Consider the following 15,241-nt stretch of genomic DNA (forward strand, 5'->3'; position numbering starts at 1 on the left):
AGTCACTTCAGTGGTATAGAGGCATAAAGCCCTGCCCATGGCCCAGCTGAGTCAGGTTTGATTTGCAGCTTAGGCTACTGATGTACTGACAGGAAAGGGATTGGCATACCTATTCTAGGTGGAAGAGCACTTGCTGATATGTTGCCTAAGCTGAGACAAGGGACAAAAATCAGGAATTGCCCTTGGATGTAATCAATTACCATAGAGGCAGGGAAAGGGAAGTAGGTAGGGCATAAAAAAACAAACAAGCAAATAAAACCAATGGACGGAAACACAGTTGAGATGACTCCCCCCCCCAGGACACCATTAGGATCTACGACTCATTGTAGCAATACCAGCATAAGTCAGTGGTAGGAGGATGGCTGGTAGACACAGCATGGAAGTGGGTCACTGGGGGGCCAGGCCAGTATAAATGAGATTTGAGGGGATCAAAAAAATTAAAAAAAAAATCTTGCTTATAATTGATCCCCTTAGTTTTGTAACAGAGCTGATATACACTGTGTATCCTAAGCATCCATAACTCTTTGTTCATTTTACTCTTTATTTATTTTATTAGATATAATCAGTAAAATTAATAGTCCCTCCCCATAAAATAAAAAATACACTATTTGTTACCATGGACTCCCAGCCTGCTTTAGTATCTTCCTTAGCTAGCCATCTAGCACTTAATTTTCTGAGGCAGTGTAGCAACCTGAGAGAGATTTATCTATTTATCTAAACTGGAGGCTAATCTCTCCATCCAATCCACTGTCAGTAAACAACATCACAATCAGATGTCATTACAATACCACCAAATCATTACTTCCATGTATGCTGAGTTAGTAAAGAAATCATTGCCTAAGTTTCCTAGGTCTCCTAGACACCCTAGTAACTTACTTCAGTGAAGTATCTCAAATACTAACACCACACCTGCATCTGCTCCCATATCTGCTGTTGCTGGAAACCACCAGTGCTACAAGCCTGTGTCATCTATTTATACCTGTAGCACATCCTAGAAATGTTATATTGATTCATGACTCCACTGTAAAGCATATAGATATAACAACCAAAGTAGTAAAAAACAGGGATTCCAACCACAATGACCACAAAAACAGAAGTAAAAGGCACTCCGGTCCACAAATTCTTCCAAGGTTTAATGTCACAAAGTAAAGATAAGCAAAACACCAAAACGCTGTTAACACTTCAAATACATTTTCGTTCACAAGAACTTCATCAGAATCTATTCTTTATTACTTTGTGACATTAAACCTTTGCAGAATTTGTGGACCTGAGTGCTTCCTTCCAGCCTTTTACTTATATAGATATAACACTTACTAGACTAACTATGGGTAGGGTGATAGTTGCTTCTCTGTTACAAGGATTATGGATGGCACCAGAGCCTTTAGGTCTGAGCACCACCCCAGCTACAGCTATAACCTTGTGCTTGACCACATACACATAAATGATCTTAGGCATTTCACACTGGGGAGATGCAGAGAGACCTTGTTATGTTCTCTGTTTATGTGTTTGCAGAGGGCAAGTTCCTAGCATTAAGAAGCATTCTACCAGCACCAAAAACAATGCCCAAATTCAAGGATAAAGCAAATGGCTTCAATAATTGGCTAATAAATTGGTCTAATTCTGTGGAGATCTGATATGCGTTTCCATGGGTAAAATGATGAACAGACCCACCTGCATCTTTCACCCTTTGCTTTTTGCATAAGGTGTAAATTTTTGCTATACAATAGGACTTCTGTTAGGTGGAGTACATCTAAATTTCAATCACCCATCCAGAAGACGTTCTGTAACATTAAAAGGATTAAAGTGCTGAACTCATTAAACATATTAAATTTAAGTTTGGTGCGGTTGGAATTTTTTTCTGTGACATCTGAGAAATGATGAGGTCAATCTATCTGGTTTGGGTGCTTGTTAAGTTACTTGGTGAAGTGCGGTTGGAATTTTTTCTGTGGCATCTGAGAAGCACCTACTTTTGTTTTATTGGTCTTTGTTTTGGTTTTCAGACCTTTGCTGTTTTGGTTTGAAGACTGCAAAATTTCATCATAAAATGTCGTGTCTCAGTACCTTTAGTTACTGTGTTAGATGAAAAGTTCTGTCACTCTACTTAGTATCATACAGACTCCTGGGAGGTATCTCTGCTAGAACATTCATGCTGTGAATGACCAATCCTGTACTCTTTCAACTCCTTCACTTAAATAGAATAAGTCTTAAAGCAGACACCCATTCTAGAGACCCAAACCTACATTGTCACATTAACAACACCAGATTGCATGACCTATATCTAACCTAATGTGTGTTTCTTATTTTTGGACTAATCTGCCATTACCTGTCAAGCAGAGTACTTCAATAACTGTGGTTAAAACCAGTCCAAATGAAAGGATGGCCAATCTCAAATTTTCCCCAGGAATAAGTGAAGAAAGTTTAGTTAATGGGGGGGGGGGGCACTGCTACTCTCTCACCCATATTATGTGATGAGTCTGAGCTTTTTCATGGTCTCATTTGACCTTAAGCTTAGAAAGAACCTATGAACCTCCTATGCTAATAGTCTGAGTAGGTTCAATTATTCACTCATGAGTTACTGTAGATTACATGTCATAAAAGTAACAACACCTAAAGGTTAGAACAAAGAAACAATGCACAGTATCCTCAAGATAGAAGAGCACAGATGACAGACTACATGTCATGTCAGGGCTAGCCATTTGACAGTGTACAAACTGGCTCTAGGTAATTTGATCATGTTGCCAAATGGGCATGGGTATTTGCCAGAAATAAGTAGATTGAGTACCTGGCTTAATCTGACATTCACAGGGGACCGATTTTAATTGTAGGAGGGGGTCTATGTACTCCTGTTGGCTATTGCATACCCACCATATATCCCAGCAGCTCTGGGTCAATAATTCCGATTACAACTGCCCATCTTGTGTTAACTGGGATAGCTCTGTTGATCAAAAACTGTAAATAAACCAATCAACCTGCCAAACATGAACTAAGAATTGTTACACTAAGTGTAAGCTCATTGACAGGCTGCAGCTTGGAAGCTGACGACACCATGATGTTAAGGAGAAGGCTGGGCATCCTATGTACTCAGGACACAAAATGGAATGGCAGTGCACCAAAGTCTCTTGGCCTGGTGTTCAGAGTCTTTACACAGGCGGAGGACAAACTACAAATAGTGCTAGAATTATGCCGAGGGAGAGGCTTCAGAAGACAATGAGGGATATCAACAGAAATAGTGACAGACTCATGGCAATTAGACCACAGTGTAATGATAGTGCACTATTCATTATCTCAGTCTATACCCCACAGCAGGGTTGTGATAGTAAAGAAAAGAGTGCATTCAGACAGCAGTTATAGAACCTAAATAAAACAGGACAACATGAAGCATTTATAACAGGTCACCTGAATGCACATATCAGGACAGCTAGAACACGATATGAGGACTTATTTAGTCCACAGGGATGGGGCAACAGGAATAAAGAAGGAGAGGCCAATCTAGTCTTCTGTCTGCCAAATGATTTGATGGCACCAAACACATGGTTCATCAAGACAGACAGTCATGAGATCACATAAAAGAGTGGTCAACATGCAACTAGATAGACTTCCTCCTAGCCAGGAAAGGGCACTGGGATATACTCAGCAATTGCAAAGTCATCTCTAGTGAAGCAGTCTGCTCACAGGATAAACCACTGATTGCTACAATCATCTGCAAGCAGTGGACCGAGAAGGCTCTAAGGTCAACAGAGATTAGGCCAAAGACTTGGAAATTGACTGGAGATAAAGCAGAAAAGCTCAGGAACTCAGGGCTCTAGAATCTCAGAAAGAAAAAGAAATAGGTGGAGTCGAAGAAGAAAGACTTCAAAGCCCTGTCACTATATTCAGTATCCTACAGAGTGCTAAAAGTTGATCTGTGTCTAGCATACAAGGCATCCTCCAACCCATTACAGATGGATTTAATGCATATCAGCAAGTCAAATGACATCAGAAATACTTGATCTAGAATCTAAACCTCTTTGCAACATTAACAGGACAATTTGGAGGGACATGTATATTTCACAGAGGATACCACTGCTGTGGAACATACTCCCCATCCACATAAAAAAAAAACTGTCCCTGTCCATTTCAAATACAATTAGATATATGGATAGAAAACAGAAAATTTACTATAGGACTGCCCACTGTACTACTAATGGACAGACACAGCTCCTAAATGCTTTATTCCATGCATGGGCCCCTATATATTATTTATGCTATGATCCCAGTTATTCTCATTATGGGTAATATATAATTATTGACCATGGGATGGGTGAGGCCAATCTATAATAAAAATGGGATAGGTTATCTTGAGCACAAAAATGAAAATTGGCGAGTCTTAGAATGGCCTGAAAGGGCAGCTAGCCCAGTACTTATTTATGAACCTATAAGAAAAAGAACATCAGCACCTTAAAACAGTATGTGTGAGGACTGCAGAAAAGGTATGCGGCCAAGCCAGGTATAGAAATAAGGTACATAAAGAAAGCTAGTTATGGAATACAGAAGTCCAGGAAGCCATCAAAAGAAGGGATTATAGGAAAAACTGGGAGATAGAAAAGACAGACTAGGCTAAGAAGGAATACTGGGTGGCTTACAAATGGGCTAAGAGAGAAGTTGCAATAGGAAAGAAAAAAACATCAGATGCACTCTGCCATCTTCTCTGGAAAGCAACTCAGCAGATGGCACAAAGAAAGTCTATCAGGTTACAAGACAAAAACAGAAAGACAAACACGACAGTCAGGCACCCCTCATAAGGGATGCCAGCAACAACCTGCTCACCAGCCAACATGATAACAAAGGCAGATGGAAGGAGTACTTTTAGCAGATTTTTAATGAAATAACACCATGTTAGTTGCACTGCCCCAAACACAGCCTACAATGAAAGAAGAGGAAGAGCCCCCCCCCCCCTAAATGAAGTAAGAACAACAGTAAGGAAAATGAGGTCAGGGAAAGCAGCAGGCTCAGATGAGGTCACAGCAGACATGATCAAGATGTTGGATGAGATGGGGAGAAATGGTACTCGTAGCAGTGAGGAGAGAAAGGCGTATCCCAGATGAGCGGAGAATAAGCATACTTGTGCCACTCTACAAGAACAAAGGGACAGCCACAACTAAAGGCAGTACAGAGGTATCAAATCCCTGTCACACTTGAATGTTTCTGGAGAGGATGACTGATAAATGAATAAACAGAGCAGCAGAAAGTAAGATGGGAAATGAGCAGTTCAGATTCAGATCAGTATGCAACAGAGCTGACCAAATGTTTGCAGTAAGACAGATAGTTTAGCAGTAGCTAGAGATGTGGAAAAAGTCCAGCAGGGCATTCCTAGACTTGGAGAAAGCATATGACAAGGTCCCAAGAAAGATGATTTGGGCAGTACTGTGGTGGTTTGAAGTCCCAGAAACATTGTCAGAATTACTGCAGGCTAGGTACAATGACCCAAAAATCAAATTACAAGCAGTGTTTGGTCTCACAGAGGGGTTTCCAATGGGAGTTCATAGATAAATACTAAGCTAATGACCACCAGGGCAATTATAAGCCTATCTGTGCAATCCAACCCAATTGTGTCCCCATGTATCATGGGAGTTTATTAAGATGATGCATGTTAATTAGGAAGTTTTGAGAGGTTATGTGGGGAGAGGGTGTGTTAGTTTTGGCATTACTGTCTGCCTCCATCTATCAGAGACATGGGAGCCAGATCTGGGGTAAATTTCCAGTTTCCCATATCAAAGTTATACTTATATAGGGTTAGGGATGAACTCTGATTCACATGTATTGTGAGCTTTTTCCAGAGCATGGGGATCCTCTGAGACATATGTCTGTCTCATCAACATGTTTAATTTATGTCACAAGCAAAATGTATTCCTTTAATCTGGTGGTTCTGATGCTGTTTACTTTGTGGATGTATAAAAGGTCCGTAGGAGCTGGATCCCAGGATGCTTTATATGCTGGACATAGATCATCTCTTAGCAACTTGTGGGAGAATGATGCACAGTGAGCATGCATCAGAGTTCAGATTTGAGTCCACTGCTGCTCATACTGGTGATGGTCTAAATCAGGAAATAGGTTAGAGGGGACATATCAACAAAGTTACTCTATGCACATGATGTAGCATTAAAAGCAGACTGGGCAAGAACTTCAGTAAAGGATAGGGCAATGGAATGTAATTGAATGCAAAAGTGAAGGCACATAGGATGAAACCACATCAGTCAACTGTCCAAATTTTTACAGAATGTGCACATATTTTTAGTTTGTTCCCCATTATTATCCTTATTATTATTATTATTATTATTTCTGGAAGTCACTAATTAATGACAAATATCTGTGTTCCAAATTTTTGGGGGCCTTTGTCCATCCATTATTTTTGTCTTTGTTCAGATTTCTTGCACTATGAAGTTAGAAGGTATGAATGAAACTAAGTACAGATAAGGCAGCTGAAATGACAGAAAATGGATAAAATCAGAAGAAACTGAGAACTTAGATATAGAGGAAAAAAGTGAAAGAGGTTAGTAGCTTCGAGTATCTGGGAGGGGTGAATGAGGAGAAGGAAGGTCTGAATGAGCAGGCTAAAGTTAGAATCAGGGGACTGCAGCCAATTATTACTATTACAGAGTGTCAGTGGCAGTGTATGACATAAGAATGCCAAATATGGTGAAAATTAAGGCATATAAAATAGTAGTGTGAAAAGTACTATTGTGTGGCAATAAAGACAGAACAGTTGAGGAAGCTAGAAGTGATGAAGATGAAGTGCCTGAGATGGCTGGTAGGATGCACACTGCAGAACAGATAAGGAAATGAGGACATCAGAGAAGAAACCATAGTAGCTGCAGTTGCAGAGAATGTCAAAGAGAACAAATTAAGGTGTTTCAGTCACATGTGCAAAAATGCAGAAGGCAATCTTTTGAAGAAGAGTTGGGGACAAACAGGACAAAAATAAGAGGAAATGAGGGAAGCCAGCAAAGTGATGAATGAATTGTATGTGAGACCTGCAACAATCAGGCATGACTGTTGAAGAAGGTAAGGAGCATATCTCTTAATCTCTAGGTGCAGGGAATCTGGACAAAGCTTACAATAATGGGGATGAAGGCCCAAAATAGGGGCAGATTTTAAATATTCCTCTTTAAATTTAGAAAGTTGCTAGAATAACAGGATTTATGTCAGCATGCATTTTCTGAAGGATATGAAGTCTGACGCTCAAATGTATGTCATTATTTAGGCACTTCAGTCTTCAGTGATTTGCCAGAAAATCACAAATTTTATGAGGAACACACCAAAAGTCTGAGGAAAAATCTGGACATTCTCTGAAAATCTGAACAATTGAGAGGTATGATAAGGAGAGAGGAAATCAAGGAAAGGTGAGATGGCAACACTTTACACGAATCCCTGACCCCGTGTAGAAAATGGAAAGTGGGAATTGATGGTGATGCTTACAATAACACGCTTTGCTCTAAAGTTAGGAAGCCAATCCACACAATACATTCTTTGCCTATTTTAGGCCCCTTTTTCAGCCTGGAATGCTCTTATTTTCCTCATACTTCATGCTTTCTGACCCTTGAAGTATCTTAGTTACCCTTCTGTACACATTTCTGTCAGTTTAATGTCTACCATTTTGTATGACTTCCAGAAATGTACACAACACTTGATATATAACATAACTAATGCCTTGTAAACTAGCACAATAACAGTTTCCTAAACTTTATATACACTGCTCAAAACATGCCCCTTGTCTGATTATAATATTTTCATCTTCAGCATCTGCATTATATCTATCAGTGTTATCTTTGCTAATCATCACCCCATGGAATTTCATTCCTTTTGCTTAAAATTTTCACTCTGAGATGCACTCAGACATATCTAAATATTTGTAACTTGTATGCATTACTTCCCTTCCTGAATTTCTCTGTGTCTCTCAATGAAGAATGAATAATGCAAGGCTATATAACATATTTAACCTGCATATTTATAAATATGTAACCAACATTTAAGACTTTTATTATAGCTGTGCAGTTTGCTTATTCAAACCACTTTGTTTGCTATCTTCTTGTCTAAATACTGTGCTTATTCTTGGTTTGTGTGGATAATGTGTATATTATTTGAACTGTTCAGTGACTGACTGTGTATATCATTATCCATAAAATACTGAAGACATGCCTGGGCCTTTCTATGCTATGACAGCACATTATCATAGCTACAAAGAGAAGAGGTAACATTTCAGTGCTGTGAACCTTGCAACATCAACTACCATAAGATTTGTTTCTTTTTTATTTTGCAAATAGGCAACTATCCAGTTATGAAGTGTTTAAGTTAGTGATCTGTTACTGCCTGCAATCCAGGTGTTGACTATGTATGAATGAAAGACCAGGCATTAATACTAGAGGAAACATGATACATTCCCTTTGCAAATTATGGAACATAAGCAGATCTCAAGGAAATAAATAGCTAATGCAACATTATAATTTTATATCACACTATAGCTTATAACTGTATTATGACTACTCATGGATAGATACAATGATTATTTTATGTACTTTCTTCTGTAGTTAAGACCAGTACGTTTCAGACTTGTTGCAATTTCAAGATATATTAGGTTGTGTGTTTCTTGTACTTTTAATACTGCCCTTGGAATTATAGGCAGATTTGCTGCATGGGCCTCTTCAAATTTCACAGTGACTAGTCTACATTTTACTGCAATTAGTTTAAGAAGATGGAGTGTAAACAAACATAGTTTATGATAAAACATCAATTGGATGCACAGGACATTTTTCATATTTTAGCAGGAAAAACATGAAACATAATCCTTCAGAGAGTCAAGCATTAATCATTTTAGAATGTAAACAATTGCTACATGCAGGTTTAAAAGCTGGAAATGTTGAAGTCCATGAAGAAAGAAATGACAACATCAAAAAAAAGAACTGAAAAAAAGAATGAAAGTAGAAAAAGCCGCACCATTTCTTCGTTGTATAAACATATTTGCTAGACATACATCCTCATAGTGCTGGTGTTGTTGTCACTTTGAAAACATTGATATATTAGAGCAGTCCTTCTGTAAAATAAACTCTATTGAATTTTCCATTTTCTGTACAAAACAACACTGATCTGTCTTTCCAAGATAAATTAATGTAACTTTCAGCAGTAGCCTTGAGAGCAGTTCAGACAGCAGTACTACCAACACAATATTTTATATGGTTCACAGTAATTTGTATGTATTATAAAATCAATGTTATAATAACAAACAACTACTGGATGTAAACAAAGGCATTTAATATGCACATTTGAATTTTAAGTGCTGTTTATATGCTTACTCATAATTTACTGGGGAAATAATGCTTTTCATCCTTTCTGCCTGCTTAATAATATTGATGCGAAAGTTCGAAAATCTAAAGGAAACCTGCATTGTTATTTTGTACTACATTTCTGCCAAGTTCTCTTGTTATATAAGGGTGCCTATTGAAATGTTACAATACCTTGCATTGTTTTAAATTATGAGGAACTGCATGAATGTATCTTTTTTTTTTTTCAATAACCTTTGCTCTAGGTAACTGATAATGTTGAAGTGACACACCACCGCATGTAAAATGGGAAAAAGGGGCGGTGGATGGATGGATGAATGGATGGCAGTGTAGCACAGAAGATTACGGTTGTAAGTTGCACAGAAGCTTCATCCTATTGACTTAGATTACATTCACTCAGTTTCCATTAAGAAACTGTGTCTTTCTGTAGGTCAATTATCTGTACAATGATTTTGTTTTTATAATAGTAATTTGTTAAACAGGCAAACCAACCAGACACACGCCTTCTCTCAGGAATGACCTGGAAGCGGTGACTAATTAAGTGACTTACTCAGAGTCTCATACCAGGTAAATGGAAGGTATAGGAATCATATCCTCGACTACTGGATGAAGCACATTAGTAGTACATAGCTCATATCCTCTATTGCAAGCTGGTAGACAATTCTCTGTTTAAAAGAGGCCTATGTCCCCTGAGTTTATCCAATTAACTAATGGAAAATAAATCAGATATACATTGTAATTTAGATGCTGTAGCAGTGTTGCTGAAATAAACAAATGGTACTCCTCTCAGAATTTTCTGCAAAGATAATTCCCCCATTGGATTTATCTTAAAACTATATTTCTCATCTCGGCAAACTAGTCTGTTGTTCTAAAAACACCTGCACTTAAATAATATTGGCTCCAATGGCCATTAGTTTCATACCTCTTTATTTTAATTTTGGTTTATGTAAGAAAATATTCAGAATCAAGGACTTTCTTATGTGGTTGAATGTACTCACCACATATTATAATATAACTCAAGATTCCTCAAATAATTCAATGTTTGTTTATAGTGCTGAAAAGACATGTATATCCTTGTTGTCCCATATTCATTTTTTCTTGTGAATAAGTTGTTCAGAAGTCCAGATAAACATTGCTATTAGACGGCTAGAAATATTTTTGATGCTAGCATTGGGAAGAAAATGAAAAGAAGTCTGGAAAAGTAGTAGCTTTACCTGTGCTGTAAGAAGTTACTCCTGATAGCATGGCAAATAGTTTTTTGGTGATTCTTCTGATGGTCTTAAGGGAGGTATACAAGGAGATGCACCAGACAGGTTAACATGATGGCAATACCTCTCAACCTCTTAGAGCAGGAAATCTGGACAAAGCCATAAATAATAGGGGGACAAAGGTCCCAAAATAGGGACATTTAAGAGTTTTATTATAGCTTACTCTTACAAACTTAGAAAGTTAATAGAATAACAGGTTTTGCATTAGCATGAATTTTCTGACGGGTTTGAAGCCTGATACTCAGGTGTATGTCATTACTTTCTGACTTCAATCCTCGATGATTTGCCAATGATTTCCCAGAAAACCACAATTTTACTGAGAAACTGACCAAAATATGAGACAAAAATCTTGACATTTTTCTAAAATCTGTACAGTTGAGATGCATGAGATGGCTTTGATTGCGGAGTAGAGGAGGTGAGTATAAAGACTAATAATTATATAGCAGAGGTAAGGAGAGAGGGACAGAGAGAGAGAGACAGAGGGACCAAGGTGGCTGATGGCCTGCATTCAAATGCTGGCATCATTAAGGAGCTACAGAAGGAGAAGAAGGAGATGAAAGGTATCTGTACCTATTTATCAACTGAATTAAAGTTGCTTAAATAACACATTCCAAATTCCAAAGACATGCATCTGGAGCATTTCTCCCCGGGCCTCCGCTGAAAACAGGCTCTGTGGAACCTAGTCGGACATTCCCGGTCAACAAATGTTAAATAAATAAATAAAATAAAAAAGTAAATCTCATTAGAAGACAATATATATCATAGACGTCTGAGAAAAAAGAGACGGATATTGAGGATAACAGAGAAATGGCAAAAAAATGTTTCTGACTATAACAAAAGCTTTCAAAATATGTTCATTTCTTTAAAAAAATTGAATGATTCAGTAACAGAAGGCAGGAAAAAATACATGTGAAGAAAAAAGCCACCACACATCATGACAAAGTGAAACAAAAAAAAAACACCACAGAACATGGCAAAGCAACTAACACTCAGAACTGTATTTTAATGGACACTGCACACTCCTCAAATAAGTTGTGCTTATGGTGATTCTATGGAATAAAGTTTTATATATATATATATATATATATATATATATATATATATATATATATATATATATATATATCAAATGTAATTGTGAATATATAAATACATTTCAGTGGTACTTGGTGTAATGGTGAGAGGTGGAGTATTCTCCTACTGTGGAAGATAGAGCACCACTTTTAATTTGGCAGTTCTGGATATAAAGGCATAAACATTATATGTTTCAATCTATAAGCAGAAATATATGTTTAATATAATATGAAGATAAACTCTATAAAAGGGTAAATGTCTCTATCTGAGTGCAATGAGTATTCTAGCTATTTCAGCTAGAATAGTGTGGGAATTGCATTTTTGTTTGAAGTGTTTACTGGCTACACAAAATATGCATTCAGCACTATTAGTGTGAAAGAAAGAAACTGTTCTGACAGGAACCTTTATGGTGTGATATTGTCATAACCCATTCCTCCACCCCCTTGAGACACCAAAAAACACTATAATGGCTGACTATTTGTATTATATAAAACCAAACTGATAAATGTTAAATATAACATCAACATGTATGTATGTACAACAACAAATTGAAGCCCTGCAAACAGAAAATAGTATGGCTACTTTCCTAGACTACTCAGCCATATCGGGAGTTGTGTCATTAACTGTCACCTCCAAACCAACATAGTATTACACTGTTTAAACATAACCAGCTATCCTATCCACAACCAAGAATAACAGAGAACTAAATATGCGCTCAACAAATGACAATCCTAAAAGAAGGGAGGGACCAGGGAGGACAGCAAAACACCTTTGCCAAAGAGACCAAGGACCCTCACTCGACAGCCTTCCCCTAACCCACCTATAATCTCCTTTACTTTGTCTGATGTCACATTCAGTCCAATACATCTAACATTCAGTCCAGTACATCTAACATTCAGTCCAGTACATCTAACATTCAGTCCAGTGCATCTAACATTCAGTCCAGTACATCTAATATTCCCTGCACACCCTCCTTCATTCTTCCTTATATTCTTTCCTCACAAGTCAAGATTTCTGTACACAAGGTCTGCTAGTGCAAAGTTCTAATTAGTTGATTGGACAGCAGTTACAGGTTGTTCCTTTTCTTCTTGCGAGACTATATGGACAATGCCAAAGTTATATTAAACTTTTTTTCTAGCAGTGGGCAGGCTTGTTTTTCAATTATCCTGGTCTTGCTTTTCCCTCTAGCTAGGCTGGTAAAAGAAGCAGACTAATATAACTTAAAAAGGCACAACAGGCACAATAGGTCTGGAGAAAGTTTTAATAATATATGAAATTACTGACTAGTGAGATACAGTCCATCACTTGTAGATGAGTTTTGATGGTTGTCCACCTTCTTCCATGCAGGCACATATTGAACATACTTTTTGAGAGACACCATAAACTCCTCCAGTTATTACACTCAGTTATATTTTATTTACATTCTGATATTCTTAATGACGGTAGAAAGCTTCTCAAGACTAGGCACATACTACCCTCAGATACATATTGAAATAATTCCATTATGACTCTCTTAGGTAATCCAAGGATGAGTTTCTCAAGTCATTAACATCCATATGACCAATAACCATGTCATATGTGCACTTGTTTTGAAGGCAAATGAGTGACAGTGTGAAAAACACACTAACACCAAGAAGTGCTTCAGTGTCACCCTTTTCTTGCTCTGCCTAATGAATGTTGCATTTGTGTATCTCACTATGGAATCACAAATGGCCGGTCAGAGATGACCTAAGTGCTTTATTGGGCTGACTAGGTGACCCTTCATAACAGTGTTTATGTTGGATGATATTGTATGTACAGTTGGTGGTGAATCTTTTTGCTGCTGTGAGACGTATATCGGAAGGTGTCTCAGACACCTTTGTGGCTTCAATCATTGGAAGACCTGAAAAAAAGGCTTTAAATGCCTCAGCATATGAATGCTTATTGTTGGATAAGTGGCATGAGAGTGGAGGAGGGATGTGGGTACTAACATCCTGGATGATAATAACAATATATATTTTTATCAGAGGTTAGTCTGTATATTTAGCAGCTATTTACAATTCTTAGATGTTGAACCTGTGTAGGATAAAAACAGATAGTTGCCATAGTCATAGCAGAGAAACATTTTAATGTATTTGGAGTACCTAGCAGAAGGATTTCCAAAATGACCACAAGTTAGAAAAGTAGTCATAAAGGGACATAGAATTTGTTTAGAATACCTAGTAGAGGGATTTGTAATTAATTTGGGATGCCTTACTGGGGAATTTCCAAATTATATTCTACCTAACTGAAAAATGGGGAAATAATGAGAATTCAAAAGGCTGTGTAGTCAGCATAGTGATCAGCACATAAACAAAGATTTTTCAATAATAAGGTGGCTTAAGATATGAAGTGAAGTAGATATGACCCCTTACCTGTTGTTAATGGGACTGGTTTTAGTCAAATCTTGTAGTATGAGTAAAGCCAGGGAACACTAATCTCCTCCATCACATTAATAGGATTGATCTGAGTTGAATCTGTGAAAGTAAGTAAAAAAGGGGGAATGCTAACATCAGATGTGGGACAAAGAGTAAGATAGGGAGCACTAAGGCTATAACCTGAGTGCACCTCAAATGGATTTCACCAGTAGACTGAAGCCCAGCCAGGTGAAGATGGAGAACATTGGAATTCAGGTCACAGAATTAAAAAAAAACAAAAGCAAATCTGATCAGCCAATCAGTATCATCTCAGTACTTCTGGGGATCAACATTTAGTTGATTTCATAAGTCAAGTGAGTGGTGAGTCTAGAAGAAGAAACTACATCAGGAAATCTATTGCACAACTCTGTGTAGCCCTGCTATGTGGAATGAACAGTGTTACAGGTCACAGCAATAAAAACAACAATATCAGCACTTTTCCTGGAATTGAGATTTCACAGAGAACTTTGCCAAGCTCCTTTCTCTCATAAAGCAAGAAGTAAACAAATCACATGCATATAGTACACTAGTAGCAGCTTCCTCTGCAGTTTAGAGATGAAACACAATACATTTAATTTAAATGCAATCACTTACATAGTGTTCAGTGGATCAACTCTTTCTTTTTTTTTTTTTTTTGCAGTACAAGTCATTAAGCAATAGTGCAAACACCTTAAAAATGTGCAGTAGCTCTTACAGCACTGAATTAAAACATAACATAGTAGCATAAATAAAATGGTAATGATGGACATTAACAACTGGTCAGCATTGATATTGTCTATTGAAGATAATAATGTGCAAATAGAAGGACAGATAGCTTTATGGAATTGGAAAGATAGGAAAATAGGAAATATGTTTTTTAACAGTTAAGATGTGGTTCATGTTAATATATTTGATTAAAGGTGTAACAAATATTTGAAATGTAAAGTGTTTTAAGATTGGAGTATGAGGGTTTAATTTAAGATTATAAGGTGTATGTATTTGATGGAGTCTATATTACTTTGTTGAAAACTAACTTCAGTAAACAGCTGTTCATCGAACATAAATCAGTGAACATCTGTTCATCGAATGTTCACATCAGCGAATGTGTTTTCCAGAGCAGTGAGTTACCTGGTCAACATACCAACCATCACACACACCACAGTATATCAAA

This window comes from Protopterus annectens, chromosome 5.part0, assembly GCF_019279795.1.
Source record: "Protopterus annectens isolate FY-2018-M chromosome 5.part0, PAN1.0, whole genome shotgun sequence".
In the NCBI taxonomy this organism is placed as follows: Eukaryota; Metazoa; Chordata; order Ceratodontiformes; family Protopteridae; genus Protopterus; species Protopterus annectens.